This window comes from Neodiprion virginianus, chromosome 4 (genome assembly GCF_021901495.1).
Source record: "Neodiprion virginianus isolate iyNeoVirg1 chromosome 4, iyNeoVirg1.1, whole genome shotgun sequence".
In the NCBI taxonomy this organism is placed as follows: Eukaryota; Metazoa; Arthropoda; class Insecta; order Hymenoptera; family Diprionidae; genus Neodiprion; species Neodiprion virginianus.
Genome location: NC_060880.1, coordinates 6,599,611 through 6,614,885, shown reverse-complemented (window position 1 = coordinate 6,614,885; position 15,275 = coordinate 6,599,611). Strand labels below are relative to the sequence as shown.

Below are 15,275 nucleotides of genomic sequence, written 5' to 3'. Positions count from 1 at the left end.
AAATTATAAATGCACCTGATTAATAACGTTACAGCTACGAATCGGATACAGATGCAAATTTGCGTCTACTATTCCGGTACGAATTGCCACGTGTCAGTGCAGCTTTGGAAATCTATGCGACGCCTAAAATCACGGTGCAAATTTGATTTCACGCCTCTCGAGCCGCTCGGTGATGCTCCGTTGACTGTCTAAGCATCGCTAATCACACTTCGACGATCAGCTGATAACGCAGCCATTCAACGAATAAAGGATATAAAACTTACCGATATTTTCCATGACGTTTAATTAACTCAAGTGGGTAAAACTAACTGTGTTTTTGGGAATCGAGATTGAAAAAATTTCATTCAATGTACAGGGTATTTATTTTTATTATTAGAGGGAGAATCGGTTTTATTTTACTCGTCTAGACATTTTTACCGAATTTGACAAATTTCTTTCGTGATAATTTCAAGTTTGGAAGGAAAAAAAAAAACAAATGGAATTATCCTAACTCAAAATAATCAAGCATTCAGAAATAGTATAAAATATCTGAGTTTGCGATTGTAAGAATGTATGGAAATGAATTTAAAATACACATAACAAGTCACTGAGAAAGATTACAGTTATGAGAATTAACAGGGAACAATTTCAAGATTTTGGTCAAATATAGTCATATAAATTCAAGGATACTTTAAGGACACTTCGCGCAGAATTTTTAGGACCGCTTGACATTCGGATCGCATTACACGACATAAAAAAACACCCGACTACTACCCAAACGTGAAAAAATTTTTCGGAAATATTACAAACGAATAAATCAGTGTATTTCCGGCGTATATTGGTGCGCTGAATAGACGATAATGTTCCCCGATTTTATCCATCACATCAAGATATCAAAGATATCTCGATCAAAAAATGGCATTATTATCTCCCAAACCGCTTCGTAAATCATGGTAGAAAAAAAAACGTCCGTTACGTGTCGTGACCTACAGAATAACATACTGCTTGGAGAACAAAAAAAATAAAAAATTTATCACGTCTGAAAACAGCCATAAATAAAAATAAAAACCAAAGAAATGTTTCACACCCAAGATAATTTCAATGCGACAAGGGTGTTTTCATAATTTTCATTAAACAAGTGATATAATTTGATACAAGGAAAAATATTCAACCCCTAGTATCATTAAATTGTACGTAACGTGCCAAAGTATACCAGGACTCAAATTGTTGTTCCTGTCAAATGAAAATAGCTATTCCTAGAATTTTTCCAAGTTAATTATGCGCGTATTTACCGGTTGTATGTAGTAACAGGCGGCACCGCGTGCACGTGTAAGCCTGAAGGCGGACGCGTTGTATGTGTGTAACATACCTCTAGATAAGGCTGAGCGCGGTGGATCGTGTAAGGTCAGGCAGCGAGGCATGGGCATCTTGGGTCACGTGGGACACGTGGATACTCGGGTATCTGGCATGAAGTCAGGCGCACCGAGTGCCACGTTGTACGCAGATGGCCAAGCCATGTCCTTGCCTCGCGGCTTTCCGGCCAATTCTCGCGAGCTAACGTCGCCGACGTCATCGTATGCCGGGACGATCTCTTGAAACTTGAAAATCAACCGCGCATGCGCCGAGCAATTCAATCTCATTGGTCGGCCAAATCTTCCCGCGGCGATGTTCTTGTCCGCGACGCAGGCGAGCCAACCTACGCAAAATGTGTACGTTTGAATTTTCAAAGAGCGTAAGCGTTGAGTTCCGACCGTTCTTTGAAGAATCGACTTTTCGACCCGACAACAAATGCTTCCCAAACCTTTCCGAGTCACTGCCTCGATTAGTTGAGATTCTCACCTCGAAAATTCGTGTCAACTGCATCGCCGTCAGAAACAGTTTAACGGCTGAAACTCGGGATGGCCAGCCTGCAATGAACAGCCGATAAAACTCGCGCATGCGCTGTTGATTTTCAAGTTTCAAGAGATTCTCCCGGTATGTATTACGATCCAGATTCGGTAGCCTTGTCAAAATTATTCCGGCCGAAATTCGAGAGGGAGATGTTTTTTCGTCTAATATTAATATATCGATCGTGTAAGAACGTGAGAACAAAGTTAACGAAATTTTTACGTTATTTGTTGATTTTTAGAATTTTCTTGCTTTTAGCTCTTCAACCGAAATTACTTAATTTTTGTGCAATACCCAACCCCATATGATTCTCATTTCATTGTCCAAATTTTGGGTAAGCCACAAGTGCGATATGGGAACGATATGTTTTTTGTTCGTTTCAAATTTGGAATGAAATTAATCGGAACAATTTGAATGTTATAAGGGAGCGCAATTAATTTAATTCTCAAAAACATTCAATCCTTTTGCTACACTTTTTCCATAATCTTTATCCAATCCTACTACAATCTATTACTCTAAAGTGAAAGAAGGGGGGAAAAACACGTTTTCCATAACTGGGTAGCTCAAATAAATATCAGTTTTTCTCTGCAGTTTAAAATTAATCTCACGAAAATATAGCTAAAGAACATTATTACGTTTTTGAATTTTTCAGTCCACTTATTGTTCAATTGATATCCCGTCGATTATTTTTCTAAGACTATGTTTTCGTATTTAACTTAAACTTGCGTTGAACTTGAATATATTTTAGTTTCAAACGAATGGAGATAGAATAAAAAATGCGCAGTCGGAATTCGTACGCGAGTAAAATGAAATGAGCTGGTCATGTAATCGGAAGGAATTTCAAGCACGCCAAGAAATTGGTTGGAATGTCTTGTCACACACAGTGACGTGAGATTGAAGAGGAATAAAGAGAGGCTCAGAAAAATGTTGTGAAAAGAAAAATAGAAACGGTGAATCGATTAAACCGAGGTGTAGGATTTTTAGCTCGTGCCAAGATTCAAGGATACTTGTCTATAAGACCAGTAAATAACCATGTAGGTAGTTTTTTTTTTTTTTTTAGTATGAATCCACAAACTTGATTTAAGGGTAATTCGATGATGACGCCGAATGGAATGGTGATAATGATTTTACAATCAACCCCCGAGAGAATGATAAAAGAAAAGGGTAAAACCGTTCAATTCGGAACTTAATAACTTTGTCAAAAAATATGTTAAACAAAAGTTTTTGGGAAACACAAAAAAAAAAAAAAACCTAGAAAAGTGTCCTACGTTCATCTTCGTATCTTCAAAAATAGGGGAGGAAAAAAAAACGAAAAAACCTTAAAGTTTTCATTCAAAGCTATAAATTTTCATTCGGTTTTTTCTATTTTATTTTTGAAGATACGAAGATGAACGTAGGACACTTTTCTAGGTTTTTTCCTTTTTTTTTTTTTTTTTTTGTGTTTCCCAACAACTTTTGTTGATAAAGTTATTATGTTTTGAATTAGACGGTTTAACGCTTTTTTTTATAACTATCTCGGTGGTTGATTGCAAAAATGTTATCAACGTTCGATTTAGCGTCATCGAATCGTCGTCAGATCAAGTTTCCGGATTGATATGCCTAAAAAGTACTATCTCTAGATTTTTTTCTTGGCCTAGTTTCAGATATTGTCGATCAGGAAACGAATTTTGTGAAAACAGCAGAGTCGTTACGATCCTTGTGTTCCAAAATTTCATCTGAATCCTTTGAACACGCCGACGCAGCTTCTCGAAACTAGAAACTAGAAACTAGCTACGTATGCAGCTCGTTTTGCAGAAAACGTAAAACCATATTCAGTCCGCGGAAGCTTTCAGAATTATTAGGAAACTGTATAATACGAAAACCGTTTCCGAGTTTCAATACAGTTTACGTATACCAATTTCATTTATGTCCCACTAAATCTCGATCGCGAAATTCTATGAATTTTTCAGGTTTTCCAGAGAAAAATCTCATAATTTTCCATGAACAATTTGAATGAACCGGTTTTACGAAATATAGATAAAAAAAAAATACATATTTTCCATATAATTTATTTTTTTATGAAAGTACGAACTGTCACTTGGATCACACGGTCCAATTTAGTCAATGTACACAATCAGTTTGTAAGGTAACATTTAGGAATATTCAAATTTCGAAGAGAACCTTCTGGCGAAGGTAAAACAAATTTGTATTCGATGTAATTTATCTAAAGCTTGAAAAAATTGCGGGACGTATTTTTACGAAAAGAAAAAAATGTAGTGAACGATTCCCTGACTTTCCGCAAAAACTCCTGACATTTACTTGATTGTTCCGAAATTTCAGAATTCCATGACATTTCCAGATTTTCAAAAATTCCCTGACCATTTCATGGTTAAATGCTAAAAATTGTTCGCAAACATTTGCTAATCGTTAAATTTTCGTTTTCATTGCGTATTATTCGGGATGATTTGAAAGTTACGAAAGAATATCTCAAATTTTGATGAAAATCATATTCACACTAGAGATGTACGACGATTTCCAAATTCTTTTTTCCTTACTTTCATCAAAGCTAGCTGACGAAAATTTCTATAAGGGTTGATGATGATAATACGCGAAAAGTGATGCCAAAAATTGACAACGTTCTCGTAGAAAAGCCTCGAGAAGCTCGACGAACAGTTTCGTTTCGCAAACGCGAATTTCATTGCGATAATCCGGAACGTTCGGTCACTTGGGACAACGAATTTAAATCCAAGGACAGGGGAGCTGAAAATTGCACGCTTATCGGTTGGCGTCTAGAGAGACGGGACTGACTTCGTCGTCTAGCTTGGCTTAAGCAAAATGAATTAGGTTACGGAAATAACTTACAGGTTGCCTGTGCGAGTCTAAAAAATACAATATCAAATTCGTATAGACTGTAACGACTCGTCACTCACTCTCTGTTGCTTTAAAATTTACAAAAACAAATAAAAAATGATGTTTTTTAAACTCGAAAACTGTTGGTCAAAACAAAACCACTGTAAAACAATGCTTTAAAAAGTGTCATTGAAGTTGATTTAGTTACGATACTAAAGTTTAACTAAAAACGCCTCATTACTTATCTACAATATCGAATCAATCACATTTTCACACCATTTTGTATTATTTTTATGTTTGAATAACTTGTCACATTCGTTTTTTTCTGTTATTTCTTTGTGTTTTTTTTTAACAACAGTAAAATAATGATAACTCTCTTTGACATTGTTAACGAATCAGGACGTTTAAATTCGAAATTCAGTATTCAACATTTTTTCTTTTTGGATCACAGTGTTATTTTTTAATAAAATTTACGTTAATTAGATCGAACCGCATTATCTTTGAACCTTTGGATTACATCACTAATTTTCTTCGAACTTATCTTTCAACCTAACAGCAGTTAAAACAGGATGTTTGTATGACCTGATTGACACTTGCCGCGATAGGAAATAATTGACGAATTAACTACAGAGGAAAATCCCCGGAATGAAAGAATTCCTTTCAGTCAGAGACGATCAAGCTTCCTTTCCTTGAGACCATTTCCTGAAATTCAAAATCAACTCTGTGTGTCCGCTTGAAAATTTCCTCCGAATTTTCCTCCGATGTTTCATTATCTATCCGATTGTGTTCATCGGTTTTACCAAATTCGACGTTTTCGTTTCACGTCGAGACCTACGTGTTTTACTCCAGGAAAAGCAGAACAAGATTACCATGACCGACGTTGAGGAGAATTGATGGAAACTATTGATTCTTCAGCCTGATCCAATGATCCGTGGTTATTGATGAGCTGCGTCGTTTCATTAGCGGTGTAATTCGCTACTTTTTTTTTATCCCCTCCGATCTTCAGATCTGCCTTGATTAATTACGCTATACACGCGCTTAACTTAGTAGAATGTAAGATATTTACACAAGAGAGAATGCTAATCATTCTAACGCGTGTAATCATCCACTATGTGTTGCAGAAAATTCAATTCAATACAATTCTGGCGTACAATTTTCGATAAATTGAGAGAATGATTTTAACCATATAGTTAATCTGTATTACGGGACTTTTGATACCGAGATTTTATTCTCTTTACTAATATATACGATTCTAAATCATAAGCTTTCAAAGTATTAGCCTGTAAGTCGGATATTTACAATCGCATAAATAACATTTCAAATCTCGACTTGTATTCAGGTTTGAATATGAAATAAATTTTTTTGAATCATCCTCTGTGCTTTGTTTTCCCGATTCTGCGTACATTATTTATGATTTTCGTTTTCTACAGGGAAAAAAAAAACTCATCTACTGAGCTTTCATTTTCTTCGACATTCGTGACGTCGATTTGACACACAGACCGCTGTATTGATTTTTTCGGATCAAAAACTTTTCGCTGTACTCCGCCTCGGATTATCGACGAGATTGAAGTTGAACCGAAACGTTTGTATAAAGAAAAATCACTTTTTGTCAGGAAACCGAAAACAAGCGATTTTTCTAGAATTTTTCATGAAGAGACATTTGAATTTATTAATATAAAAATTTATATATATATATTGGGGTAAGATTGAACTTGATTTCTAAAAATAATGATTTTTAAATCTGTTATAGCCGGTCTCTGAGAGTACTTGTAAAAAAAAGACCTCTTGAGGTAAGATATTTTTTGACTGGGTCATTCGAAATGAAAAAAAAAAAAATATTTAGTTAATACAAGGTATTATCTGATCTTTGATCGAAGGAATAAACAAAATATTAATTTGTAACAAAATGGCGGCTTTACAAAAAAAGATTTCGTGTCAATTTGTTTATAAAATGGAAAATATTTATCTGTGAGAAAAACCGTTCGATCAAGGACTGAAAAATATATTCATAAAGCTTGTGTGAAAATTTGAGACCGATCGATTCAACCGTTTCCGACAAATCTTGCTCACCGACTTTGAAAACATAGTTTTGAGAAAAACGCGTTCCAAGTTTCAAAAGCACTTTCAAACGCTCCGGGGCGTTTTTGCAAATGCGCGCGTAACTTCGAGACCATTTATCGGATCGAGATGAAATTTTCCGTGTATATTCTTGAACACATAACGTTCGTAACGAGAATGAAATTTAAACAAAAAAAACTTAGATTTTTGGAAAACCCTGAAAAATTTACCCGTCAAATTGCATCAACTTTAGGAATTTCAACTTGGCGATTATTGTAACTTCGGTTTAACGATTCTCCACATTTCGTCCCCCATGCGGCCGACCTTGAATAACACCGGGTCGATTCAAGACGTACCGACGTATCGGCGACGTCTCTGTTCGTCCTTTCGTCCGAGTAGACTGAAATAACTCGCGGAGGCTGTCGCGATTCGATTTCGTTCGTGAGGCTTTTGCGCGTGTATTTGCACGCTGCTTACCCTTCAGCGATTGATTGGCTCCGATTACTCGCAATTCCCAATCTCTATACCTACGTTACTCTGTATATTCGTCCAAGTGAAAACCACGTCATGCCCTAACGATGCTTAGTGTTTGCACAAACGGTAAAAGAAAAATATTACTAACAATAGTGCTTGCGCAAAAATAAGACGTCAAGATTTTTATATTATAAGATTCAATTTTGCAGACTGGATGTGAATATTGTAAAATATTTTTGAAATGCTGTCTTAAGATGTTCAATATTTTATTTTTAAAATTGTATTCAAGACGCAGATACTGCGTTTAATCTTTTGAGTCACACTAAGTTTTGTGCTTAGTCGACTTTTGGAACAATGTGGTGTTCTGTGAATTTCGCGTTCACTCATTAGAATCTGAAATCGGGTTTAAAAAATTTGAGAAGTCAATAAATTTTGCTAATGTTGTTCCGAGATAACCGTAAATTATTTATTCTTTACTCAAGATCTTCGTTTAAAATATTGTTTGTTTTTTCCACGATAAAAAAAAAAAAAACTTTTTCTTTAAACAAATAAATAAAAACCGAGACTGAAATCGACCTACGGATATTTATTTGCAGCCCCGAAGTATCGTACCGACATGTTTTTGTAAAGGCCAGTAAGTTGGCTCGTGTGAGATTCGAGGTTTCCTGCCATGTGGGAAAATTAATTATACCTGTTGTAAAACGCAATCAAGGATAGTTTCACGCAAATGGAAGTATACCTACGTGATGAACAGCTCTTGGTGGAATTAGACTGCGATATGAGTACACCAACCTTGTATTTTGTAACTCGCATAGCACACTGTACAAAATCGTACGTCTACAGTGAAAAAAACGTGTTAGAATATGAAGAAACTGATAAATTGATTGAATATCTCAATTACTCAACAATTAGTATTTAAATCTGCGTCTCTGTAAAGTCGTTCTTTTATTTCGCATCGATGTTTATCGTACATCCTTGAATCAGGAACACCGTACAGGTACACACTAAACTTTCCTATAATTTTCGACTTGTTTCAAACCCATTTTGGAATCGATTAACGTTTATACACACAGAAATAGCGATTGAATAAATAAATAGGAGAATAAAGAATGCAATGAATATAATGTGTATCGTATATTATAAGTGAATGAACAAAATGTATATTACTTACGGAGAGACATATCGCTTTCTATCAGACAACAAGGCCTGAGGACGACTCAAACAAAGCGTATCTGAAATCAAACGTAATAAAGAATAGGTAAAAAATGAACTCAAAATTAAACCACCGAAATACATGTGTGGAGGGTTGATCATCGTGTCATTTTATTTTTTTTTTCTTTCTTATGTACCTACATTGTTGCGTGAGAATGAAAGAGCATGGACTAAAAATTATTTATTTACATGTAACAACGCAATAGTCAATTTTACACACTGTATTGATAATTGTTAGTAAATAATATTGGATTCATGTACAGTGAGTTCTTTCTCATCCTTCCATTTCTCACGATGCACTTTTGCCGGAAACGAGAGATAAAGGTATCGTCCGTACATACGGCACTAAACGATCATCGTCATCGTCAAGTTTCGTTGATTAATAGTCAATAACGGGATGGATAATCGTTCGATTGTAGAAAACTAGAGAATGAAGCGAGTGCGGTATCATTGGGTGCGTGTTTCGAAACCTGAAAGGTCTCGAGAATTTCCCGCGATCCGAATATCGTGCCTGTGGTATCCGCGCCTAGAAGGACATGACTTTCTAGTATCCAGTAACATAACCTATTAAACTAGTTTCATTCGTTCGTCACGGTTTTGTTGAACGAGTTGTTAAAACTTGAGCCGTGATTCGAGAGGAGCGAATTTATGGATTCAATTACTCCGTCTGGTTTCCTTGATTGACCTGCTGCGATGTTGGGACACACACGTTTCGTGTTTGTGATATCTAGGCGGACTGCAAGTTGGACAGTCGTCTGAGGGACAAAGGGAAGGAAAGGGAAGGCAGGGAAAGGAAAGGAAAGGAAACAAGGGGCTGAACGCCACAAGGAAGGGATAAAGAAGCCGAAGCGAGAGCGACTAGAGAAAGCGTCTTCACACACGCCGGTGTTCCAGACGTGGAAGTACGTTCGATGCAACGCGACTAGAGAGAGAAAGAGAGAGAGAGAGTGAGAGAAAGACTGCGAACAAGCGAAAAGGAAAAAAAAGTCGAGAGAGATAGACGAGAGAGGATGTTGATGGGGGGGATATCGCTTTTTTCAACGTCTAATTTTCTCCCCAACGGAGAGAAAGAGAGATGGAGAAGGAAAATCGAAAGCCGATCGGAGAGAGAAAGAGGGACCGAAACGCCTAGTGGGGAGAATTTGGGCACCAAAACGGCCCTGAGCCACTTACTGCAGTAGGTCAGCTCTCTTCACACAGCACAGGACAACATTTACGAGACGCGAACCGCAACGGACTCTGCGTTATGTATGCGCCCATATCATGTCGGAGACTCATTGCGCGCCTAGTCTGCATGATGGACACCTTTTGCCTCAAAACTGTTACCGTCCGGACAGACCGTGTAGTGGTCGTTTTTCGAGTAATAACAGCTTTGTTTCAACCCATTCTCATTATCGTGTCCTTCTTCAATCGAATCATGAAAACACCGTCAGTTCTATTTACTGTAGGAAATACGTAGAAAGTCAAGTATCGGGTCACCGAGTCATCAAGGATCCTGACTTCACGGAACAGTTGAATCTTGGAGTGTTCATATTTTTCGGGATGTCCAACAGCTGAGCAATTCATAAGAATTCTAAGTTTCCCTGACTGAGATCTCAAAGTTTTAAGACCGTTTTCACTCTATCTCTATATCTCTCTCTTTCTCTTTCTCAACGTATATTTGCTCGCTTTCATAACTTCGTTTCAAAACACTCACTTTCACGTAGTTCGAAATAAACACGTATCCGTATAAATTCGATAGGTACCCAGTGTTGTGGTGAGTTCGAAGACGTCCATCCTCTTTAAAGGCCAAGACTGGTTAGTTAGCAGATTATGTAAGTCGACTCTATCGATCTCCAGGGGTCCTAGATATCCAAGTTCATTTCGACCATAGCCTATCCATGAACTATCGAAGATTCCGAATGTTGTTACCAAACTGGTTATAAGAATACTTGAAGATCATTGCACAAGAAGTGGTTGGCTCTCGAACCAAGTTCTTTGTTTGTGGTAAGAAAAGTATCCGAATACAGGAGGGATCCATTCCATATAGTCAGAGGCAGGAATAATATCACAGATGTGAAAATAAGATGCAGATCGCGAATGAGCTTTGCAGGCGTGAAGAATAGCTTCAAGGATGGGCGGATTGGAATAGCCGAATTCCGTAGAGGTAATTAAAGATTGGAATAACGTCGGTAATCGACAATACAATCGGCCGATATAAGACAAACACAAGGATATGGACACGTATGAAATTGCTTTATTTGCGAACGGTTCAATGCCGCTGGTAATGAGACAGATGTATAAAGTCTGTTTGAAATGTCTGAGAGACTACGACTACTATAAACAGTACAGTCTTTCTTTATATAGTTCTCCTTAGATCTCTTCTACAAAAAATTCTGAGTTGTCAATCAACGATACCCAATACTTGTGCTCTTTGTTGTGAACTGACAATTAGATTGAAAGAATCGATTGTCAAACGTTTATAGAGAACCTTCGGTAAGTGGGCAATGAAACCAGAGGAGTCCAGGTGATCAGGGCTGTATCGAGAAACAAAGATAACAAATTGAATCTCGCAAGGTACCCCTGGTGCAATTGATAAGAATCATCAAAGGTGAAGGAGAAGTAGTAGAAGAAGCCGAGGCGAAAAGCAAGATAAGTCTACTGAAATAGAACATCCATAACCAACCACAGAGAACGGGCCGTGCGAGCTCAATCTCTCGACTACTATAGGAAAATTGACTTCAAAGCGACCATCGTCTGGAGGTTCTCCTCAGCACGGCCCTGTCCTGAATAGACGCAGAACGTACCACGCTTATCCATATCTAGGCTCGCGTCACTAACACGCCTGTGCAAACACAGAGTCAAGTATCGTCTCGGTGTGCGAGTTGAGCTGCATTTATGTGACCCAATGTTATTGACGAAGCCGACAATGAGATCGAGCCCATATTCTCGTTCACGTATAACAAACGCTGCTGCCTAGACCTGGTCATTGTCAGTCAGCGAAGTGAAATCTACAACACGCAAGTGTAAGAACGGTACCGGAAGCTTGTGACCCTGATCTATTGTGTTCCGATTTTTTTAGTCATTCAAGTACACGTGTATACTACACTGTAGGTATACCACATTTACGAAGGTGGTAAGTACGGACCTGGGCATCGAACGGTTCACGAATCACCGCCGATCGGTTATACTTTCCTTTATTACACCCAGACTTATGTGGAGCAAGTCGAGCCTTCAATGGATACACAGAAATTATTGTTTCTTCGTAACTGAGTAGCACCAAGTTTCTTGGACAGGGTGGTGCTCATTCGGAGGACAGTGCACGTTGATTGTGATGTGCAACGGTCCAGCTTTCGACGTTGTTGTAGCAGTGATTCTTGACCATTAATCATGGGATTCGCATCGGAGTTTCCAATCAGGCTGACCGAATGAGGTAAGGAGGATTCCAGCGTGGGCCAGGAAACGGTTCTGGATCAAAGATCGGCCAGTCGCGTCATTAGTCAAATCACCTACGACCGGCCGCGACCTGTGATGACCCACAGAGTTATACCCCGTTCTTAAGTCTCCTCTAATTGCATCCGTTTCACGAATATCACGCGGGCAGTTGGGTGTAGCGCCAAGGTGCACGCTTTGCGTGTGGACGACCGCGTTTCAAAGTGGAATTTCGTTTCTGCCGGTGCAGTTACGAAATTCTGCTGATTTAAGCGGTTCCAAACCGTCTCCAATTCCTTGCGAAACTTCGCCGCGACTGCAGGGAAATCCTCGCTCCATTCGGACTATGGTTTCGTGTATATATATATATATATACATTTTACAACCTTGCAATATTTGGTCAACCTACTTCTCCTTCTTTTTATTATTCGACATTACGAGAAGAAGGAAGAGCCGAGCGAGGATTTTGGAGTTTAAAATCGAGACGCGCGTCTCTGTTCCAACTTTGAAATAGTTGGACAAAAACTACGAATTACGACGATTTTATACAGTGAGAATCGCTGTAATTACTATTTAAGTTTTATTACAGGTTTCGATCCAGCATTTCGCATCTTATACGCATCTAGACTCACAGTGATCCGGTGACGATTTACGTCAATTATCCGTCCTGTCTGCCTTGGCCTTTAACACGTCGATAATACGGTTACCTGTTATCTCACACCTCGATCACTTCCGGCCACTTCTACACACGCTTTGCGTCAGCTTGGGTTTAGGAATTATGAGAAATGAAGTATAATAAAGATTGGTACCTTTGTCTTTTGGTTAATCAATATCGAGTGTTTTCTTTCCATTTCCACGAGTGCGCAAGATCGTGGTCACAGAATTAAAGTGCCAAGGATGAGTCACTTTAGAACACTTGAGGCATTAAGGTATCGGAAAAAAGCAGTTCCTGAATATATTTACGATTACGTAATGCTCGTTGACATTCACAGACGCGCGTAAATTTCGTTTTAAAAAGTTAAATACCTATGAGAGTAAAAATCAAACCTCATATTCGCCACTTTGCATCTAGGCAGAAGAACGATAGGCTTTAAATAGCTTCGATTCTCACACGCACAGCGTTTTTCGACAAGAAGAAATTCTTTTTCTTCTACCGATATGGAATTCAACTTAACATCAGCATGACGTAACCTCGAAGCAAGTTAGAATCCAGTTCCAAATATTTATACTGTTTCTATCAATTTTCGAAACTTCTTCTTTACAGCGGTCGTAAAGATACAATTGCAAACTCTATAATTTCCCAATGTCTGAAACGACTTCATTAAACATAAGAAGAAGAAAGTATAGAATCCCATTTGATTACTCCAACGTCTCCTCAACTTTTTGAACAAAATTAATCAAGGTTGTAGATAATGTGACAGATTTGTATCGAGGTCATACTTCCAACTTCAGGAATAGGTTCAGCCATATTGACCGCAAATGATGCACCTTTCAGCCTGTATTCCAGATTTTTTTACCGCCTCCATACCGTGTCCAATAGAACCTGAACTGACGAGATGAAATCGACGCGGTGAAACTGGACAATCAAAAAAGACCCTAAACAAAGTCTAACAGTCCCTTCGAATACACCCTCTTCGAAGGTTCGTCCGTCAGTCGAGAAGCAAAGCTCTCAAGGTAAAAGGAGAGCCCTGTAATATTCGAATGAAAAGCTAACGAAACCACGCGCAGGTGGCAAACTGCGCAACGGACAGATGGACGTCGGCAGGGGTTCGCCCACGTTTCGTTATTCTATACCGAACCGGATTTGGTGGTTCGAAGCCATGGAAGCGAAGGAGCGGAGAAGCTCGGCCTGCAGAATGGCCGCAGATGCCGGGGTGCGGAAGGGAGACGATGAAGAGACGATGGTGCTGGGCTCCGGGGTTCGGACCCGGGAGAAACTGGATGAATAACCTGTGCAGCCCTCGGTCCTAGAAATTCGGGGTTTGTGCTGCACCGCAGGAGGGTTCGTCGGCCTTCCGGAGGGGAAGAGAATTCAGCCCTTCGTCGGAGGGCGATAGGGGATTCGTTTCGATTCTTGGAGGGTCCCTTCGCTCACGGATGATGGGAACGTACCTCCTCTTCTCTTATTTCCTCCCCCGATTATTATTCCTACCTTATACCTGGACACGTATTTGGTCTGAAAGTTAGAAGGGGAAGGGAAACAGGTTTTGGAACGATAACTCAACATTACGATATCGCGTGTACGATGTGCAATGTGTTGAAAAAGTAGCCGGAATTTTGTAATTTTGCGTGTTGCGATTGTCCGATTCGCGTTACTGTCTGACCGAATCCCATATTTTTCGCATTTTTTCATCAATTTCCCGAACTTTTCTTAATAACCACGTAATCGCACTCATAAATTATATAATAAATTGTCTTTTCCGCGGCAGGTTTAACATCAGTGACACCTCGGGACTGGGAACAATCAATAAACTTTAGCGTCAGACCTACAACGTCGTGAATCAAATTTTGCACGGGTAATTCCGCGAAGTACTTAATGAAAAGCAAGCAAGCCGCACACGCGGTTCAATTACGTACACGACGTACAAGTACCGTATAATAAATTGTTCCCAAGTCGAAGTTCATGATAGTAAAAGTCATTTTAATCGCCCCATAAATTGGAACTGTTGAAAAAAAGAACGAGATAAATACAAGCAAGTCTCGAAACCCAAACGATCAGGCCTCCTTAACGTAGCTCTGTTTTCACCATACATATTATTCAGAGTTTAATTCGTTCGTCGAACATTTAATGCAAGATACCGAATGCCGTTTAAATAAAGAACGTAAATAACGGAACAGTTTGTTTAAGGATGAAAGGACGGGTTTAACAGCAACAAGAATCTGTCTTCGAGATGTTTCTCCATAGATTCGCAGCTCAATCCCTTGCACAAGTCTATTGAACAGTTTGAGGCTGTCATTACTGCGTGTAATTGAAAGAAGAATCGAAAGTCGTCCTCGAATATTCAAACTGCTGTTGCTTTTGCTGATGATGCCGGTGCTACTGGTGTTCCTGCAGTGTCGTTTCACATGCGAATGAATGAATGAATGAATGAATGGATGGATGGATGGATGGATGGATGGATGGATGGATGGATGGATGGATGGATGGATGGATGGATGGATGGATCTTCTGTTTTTCTCAAGCAGCGCGAAACGAGAGAGTGACTGACTCGAATTTTACGAGTTACTCAACACTTCATTGCTGTAATAACGTGACTGCTCCAAGTTGATCTCCATACACGTGAATACGCACAAATATTCGTGTTGTACCCGGCATTAACCAAACACTCATGTAGGCGTTTGTAGATAATGCGAATTACACACTATTCATTTCTCTCGTCTTTCTCTCTTCCTCTAATCTCCACCTCGTTATCATCATCGTCGTC

General features: G+C 38.9%; 1 protein-coding gene across 3 annotated transcripts in view; it reads right to left on the bottom strand.

Annotated features, from left to right (window-relative positions):
* LOC124303819 (origin recognition complex subunit 2) overlaps positions 1-15,275 on the bottom strand; it is a 143,773-nt gene that overhangs the window by 39,879 nt on the left and 88,619 nt on the right. For 2 of the 3 annotated variants that reach the window (XM_046761532.1, XM_046761531.1), the window contains exon 11: positions 8,403-8,459. The gene's annotated coding sequence lies outside the window, so the exon portion shown is untranslated. Of the gene's footprint in view, positions 1-8,398; positions 8,460-15,275 lie in introns of those variants that run through there. The other variant, XM_046761529.1, reaches the window with a different exon arrangement.